A 6,678-nucleotide genomic window follows, 5' to 3' on the forward strand; every position below is an offset into this window, starting at 1 on the left:
TTGGAAGTACTCACAGAGCACATCTAAGAGCCTGTGCCATGGTGCATGCTTTTTGCTGATGATATCGTCCTTATGGGAGAGTCAAGGGAAGACCTAAATAAGAAGTTGGAGTTATGGAGAGGAGCTATAGAAGTGTATGGTCTGCGCATAAGCCGTAGCAAGACGGAATATATGGAATGTAAGTTCAGTCTGAGAAGGGAAAACTCTAATATAGAGGTGAAGATTGGAAAAAACATCCTACCAAAAGTTAAAAGTTTTAAGTATCTTGGGTGCATCATACAGGATAATGGAGAGATTGAACAAGACATAAATCATAGGATCCAAGCAGGTTGGTCAAAATGGCGGAGTGCATCTGGTTTTATATGCGACAAAAAAGTGCCTTTAAAACTTAAAGGTGAATTCTATCACATTGCTATAAGACCGGCTATGCTTTATGGTACGGAGTGTTGGACGGCCAAAAGGGAGCACGAACATAAGCTGAGTGTGGCAGAGACGAAGATGTTGAGATGGATGAGTGGTCATACGCGATTGGATAAAATAAGGAACGAAGATATAAGGGAGAGAGTTAGAGTAGCACCCATTGTGGAAAAGATGGTTGAATCGCGTCTCAGGTGGTTTGAACATGTGAGAAGAAGACCGACAGAACACCCAGTCAGGAGGGTGGATGAGATAGAAGATGGACAAGGGATGAAAGGCAGAGGAAGACCTAAGAAGACTATCCATGAGGTGGACAAGCGAGATCTACATGTAAACGGTCTCTCTGTAGACATGATACATGACAGAGCACAATGGTGTCATTTGATTCATGTAGCCGACCCCACCTAGTGGGACAAGGCTTTGTTGTTGTTGTTGTTATTGTTGTTGTTGTTGTTGTTGTTGAAAGTATTTTTATATTTATTATATTCTTATATACTATATGTATTTATTGAAAAATAATATTAATAAATATAGTATAATCATAAAAAATTTATATTATAATTAATAAAAATATTTTATATTTATTATTTATACATATTTAATAATATTTATATTAATAATTATGAAAAATAAAAAATATAATTAATTTATACATAAGTGAATATAAAATTAAAATAATATCTAAATAAATTATTGTGCGATTTTACTATATAATTACTAATTAGCATATGAAATAATAAGGAATAACATAGCTTAGTGGCAAAGGAAGCATGTAGTACAAGGAGGATCCAAATTTAAACTACATCTTCATCAATTTTGGAATTTTCTCTTGAGCAGTTTGGTTTGACCGATTTTTCACCAGTTTTTACCTGCTTAACTGATTCTTACCTGTTCTTAACCATAAACGGTCTTTGGACTGGACCGGACCGATTGGGGGGTCCGATTCACCGATTTTTGGGTCAAACTGGCTAGTTCGGTATAGTTTTTACAACTATGACATTGACACCCTGAGGTATATTCAGAACCCAATCTACTAAAAATCTACTAAAACCTTTGCTAAATTAAGCATCGGAGACCCTTGCAAGCACCACCCCCACCTCCTCACGAGGAACTCGAACAGCGGCACTTCGAGACCAATAGAAGTCGGACGCTACCCAAAAAGAGTCTGGACCTCATGTTCAGGCTCAAAAGCAACCCAGTTTCAGGTAACCCTCGGAACATTGGTGTTGTTGTCGGGGACCTAGAAGTCTACACCCCACCATGGCGGACAATTAGTTCAAAGACGGACACACGATATCTGAATCAGAACCAGAACCTCACAACGATGATCGAGCATTTATGATACCTCCACAACATGATAGAGCAAGTGGCCATAGTGTGGAGGGGATGTCAGGAAACCATCAACCAAGGAGAATCAATTCAGAAATACATCCACTAGAGAATGAGGAACCCCTGCACCCAACAGAAATCATGGGACTCATACACGAGCATCACAGCCGATTAAAGCAACTCGAGCAGGAAATAGAGCGACAAAGAGAAGCTAAAAAATACTTGCAATGGGAGGTGCGACAACGAAGAGAATTGGGAGAAAAACTGCAAAAATTAGAAGTCGAGTTTCAAAATTGGAGCAACCATGCAGATCAAGAGGAAAGTCCCTTTGGAGGAAGAGATCGGTTCATATAAGAGATCATGCGGGTTAGGGTTCCCAGGAACTTTAAAATCCCCGACATAGACCTCTACGATGGAACGACCGACCCGAGACACCATCTCAGTAACTTTAAAGTCAGATGCATTTGGCTGATGCGTCCGATGCGGCCGTTGCAAAGCTTTCCTGTTGACGCTAACCAAAGCGGTGATGAAGTGGTTTGATAGCTTACCATCTAGGTCGATGACCTATTTCGACGACCTTGCAAGAAAGTTTCTTACCCGATTTTCAATTCAGAAAGATAAAGACAAGCACGCTCCTAGTCTCCTAAGGGCAAGCAAGAGGTCGGAAAAACTCTCCGAACTTATATGGAAATATTCAACAAAGCTTTCTTGGAAATTTAAAATCTACCTACAGAAGCAGTAATAATGGGGCTAGTGAATGGTCTCAAAGAAGAATCATTTTCTCAATCCATATCAAAGCGACACCCGACCTCCTTGTATGAGGTACAAGAACGAGCAGAGAAGTATATTAACATGGAGGAGAATTTCCGACTCAGAGAACCAGCTCCAAGACAAAACCCCCTTATCAAGCTCAGGATAAGGAGAAGGAGACAAAGAAAAAAGATGAATATAGCTCGAACAAGCCTCAAAGATATCAAAACTATACTCCTTTGCGAGTTTTCCTTGTTGACATATACAAGGAAATCTGTCATACCGAGAAACTTTCACCTCCTCGCCCTATTCAGAACAAGAAAGGTGGAAGTCGGACAAAATATTACGAGTATCACAAGCTATATGGGCATTCAACCAATGAGTGCCACGACTTAAAAATGTGATAAAGAAACTGGCCAGAAAAGATCCGTTAGAAAGATACGTTGCAGAAAGGTCTGATGATCTGAGAAAAAGGAAGAGAGGCGATGAAGACAGGGGTCGACGAGTTCGGCCACCACAAACCCCCGATAGACATATCCATATGATAGCTGGAGGATTCGCAAGAGGCATGGTAACTAAGTCTTCTCGTAAAAGATATTTGAAAGAAGTCTATTAAGTCAAAGAAGAATTTGAAGTTCCCGACTTACCCACAATCTCATTCACCAAAGAGGATGCTCAAGCAGTGACCCCCGGTTATGACGATCCCGTCGTGATTACAATGATACTCGCCAATGCAAACCTCCACAGAACTCTGGTAGATTAAGGAAGCTCGGCCGATATATTATTCAAACATGCCTTCGACAAGCTCGGGTTAGAAGAGAAAGAGCTGAGAGCATATCCCGACACCCTTTTTGGGTTAAGAGACACACCCATCCAACCTCTTGATTTCATTCCGTTACACACCACTTTTGGTAAAGGTGTGAAGTCCAGAACTTTAAGTATAGACTACATCGTGGTTGATGTAGGATCAACCTACAATGCACTGATAGGTCGGACAATCTTGAACCGACTCACCGCGGTCATTTCAACTCTTCAGCTCTGCATGAAATTTCGGACTTCAGAGGAAACTGCTACCATAAAAGGAGATCAGAGGTTGTCATGAAAATGCTACAATGAAAGCCTGAACCTACGGGGAGGTATTAAAGGAAAATAAGTCAACATCATTGAGCTCGGTGGCATCCGAGCACGAGAAGAACTAAGGCCACAACCTGATGAAAAAACTAAGAGGTTTAAATCGGAGATCAAGTCAGAAAGACAACAAGCATAGGAGCAAACCTGGACAAGGGATTGAAAATAGATCTCATTAAACTCCTACAAGAAAATTCTAACCTATTCGCATGGAAGGTCTCTGATATGCTTGGAATACACCCCGACCTCATGAGTCATAAGCTCGCTGTCTACCTGGGCTCACGACCTGTTCAACAAAAATGACAAAATCTTGGTCTTGAAAGAGCGCAAGTCGTTGAATAGCAAGCCCAAGCTTTACTAGAGTAAATCCCTCAAAGTGCACATTCGCAGTAGAGACCGAGAAGTTCTTAGGCTTCATGCTCACCCAAAGGGGCATCAAATCCAACCCGGACAAATGCAAAGCAATACTTGAGATGAAAAGGCCCGAACTACCTAAAAGAAGTCCAATAATTAAATGGAAGGTTAGCAGCCTTGTCCAGGTTCTTGGCAGGATCGGCTCTGAAGTCTCTACCCCTATTTTCAATACTTAGGAAAGGATGTCAATTCGAATGGACTCGGGAATGTGAGAAAGCTTTTCAAGACTTCAAAAACTTCCTGAGTCAGCCACCAATCCTCACCCAACCTGTTTAGTGGGAAGAGCTCATATTGTACATGGCAATTATAAGTAAGGCCATAGCCTTTGCTCTTATCCAAGAAGATGAGAATGGACAGTAGCCGATTTACTTTGTTAGCAAGGCCCTACAAGGGGGAAGAACTAAACTATCAAAAGATAGAAAAGTTTGAATATGCCCTTGTCCTCACCTTCAGAAGGCTCCGACCTTACTTCTAGGATCATACAATAAAGGTCCGAACTAATCAACCTATGAAGCACATCCTCCAGAAGACGGATATCGTAGGCCGGATGCTACGATGGCCAATAAAGCTATCCGAGTTCGACTTAAAGTATGAAACTTGAACGGCAATCAAATTTCAATACCTGGTTGACTTCTTGAAAGAATACACTGAAGCACAAGGAAACCCTACGACCTGGAACTTATATGTAGATGGATCATCCAACAAAGTTAGAAGTGGGGCAGGAATCATTCTGGAGAATGAAGAAGGAACTCGGATAAAACTTTCATTAAAATTCGAGTTTTTAGCCTCAAACAATCAAGCAGAGTACAAGGCCATGCTTGTTGGCTTAAGGTTAGCCAAAGAAGTCGGGACAACAAAATTAATTGTGTTCAGTGTCTCTCAAGTAATAACTTCTCAAGTAACTGGGGCTTACCAAGCTAAAGATCCAAGAATGAAAAAGTACTTGGAAGAAACACGGGAATAATTAACTCAATTCCAAGAAGCAGAAGTCTGACATATAATTCGGGAATCCAATACCTGAGTTGATGCCCTCTCCAAACTGGCCAACACCAAGCCAGGGGGCAACAACAGGAGCTTCATCCAGGAAACTCTCCACACACAATCAGTAACCAAGGAAGTCAACAAGTCGGGCACATTGGCTTTCTCCAATCTAAGCTTAGGTTGGATAGCCCCTATTATCGAATATCTCAAATTTGATATTGTTACTAAGCAAGAAAGGGAAGCAAGGAGGCATTTCAAGAGAAGCAGAAAACTACACCCTAGTTCACAATGTCCTCTATAGAAGGGGAATATCTATACCCTTACTAAAGTATGTCCCAACCTACAAGACTAATGAGGTCCTAGAGAAAGTCAACAACGGCATTTGCAGAAATCACCCAGGAGCACACTCACTAGGTAAAAAAGTGATCTGGGATAGTTTCTTTTGGCGGACCTTACAAAAAGAGGCACCCGACTTCATCAAAAAAATGTCTGCCTTGCCAAAAGAACGCTAACTTCCACATGGCACCTCCAGAAGAACTCATTAGCGTCACTGTACCATGGCCATTTGCAAATGGGGGATGGATCTACTCGGACCGTTCCTTCTAGCACCCTGGCAGGTAAAACACCTAATAGTTGGGATCGACTACTATCACAGTCCAAAGAAGTCAGAAAATTTTCTATAAGAACATTGTTACCTAGTTTGGAGTTCCACATTCCATCACTACGAATAATGGAACTCAATTTACTGACTCCGCATTCAAAAGCTTGGTAGCAAGCCCCAAAATCAAGCACAAGTTCATATCAGTAGATCATCCCCAAGCCAACGGACAAGCAAAAGTTACTAATAAAGTCATATTGGCTTAGATCAAGCACCGAGTACAAGACGCAAAGGGTGCATGAGCCGAGGAGCTTCCTCAACTGTTGTGGGCATACTGGAAACCCCCCACTCAACAACTGGAGAATCCCTCTTCTGAGTTGCCTATGGCATAGAAGTCATGATTCCCATAGAGGTCAACAAAGAATCCCCAAGGGTTAGATTCTATGATGATGTGGGAAACGTCCGAGCTCAAAGGGCAAAACTCGATCTCCTTCCAGAAGTCTGAGAACAAGCTCGGATAAAGGAGGAAGCATTGAAACAAAGAATGGCCTTAAGGTACAACAAAAAAGTCATCAGAAGAAACTTTTCCTCAAACGACTTTATACTAATCTAAAATGACATCAGAGTACAGAAGTTGGGTGGAGAAAAGTTGGCTACAAACTGGAAAGGACCTTACAAGATCATTGACATCTTGGAAAAGGGATACTTTAAAGTGTCTGATCTACAGGAAAACGAGCTTCCAAGGTTGTGGCACGCATGTAACTTGAAAAGATACTACAGCTAGAAACACCTCGCTTCCTGGCGTACTCTTTTTTTCGACTTTATGGTTTTTTCCCAAAAAATCTAAAGGGAGTTTTAATGAGGCAACATAGCAAGGGATAGGAGTTAACATTAGAAAACTCTTAGTAGCAGGATAGCTTATGTACACCATTTTTTCTTTAATGATAATCAAATTATTTCATTGATTGTTCTACTAACACCCACTAATTTACGCTCAAAAAAGCGCAAAAATCATTGCCTAACCTAAATGGTCGGCTAGATGAAGCGACGAAGTCCAAATT

This window comes from Arachis ipaensis, chromosome B3 (genome assembly GCF_059453495.1).
Source record: "Arachis ipaensis isolate K30076 ecotype BB chromosome B3, ASM5945349v1, whole genome shotgun sequence".
Taxonomy (NCBI): Eukaryota; Viridiplantae; Streptophyta; class Magnoliopsida; order Fabales; family Fabaceae; genus Arachis; species Arachis ipaensis.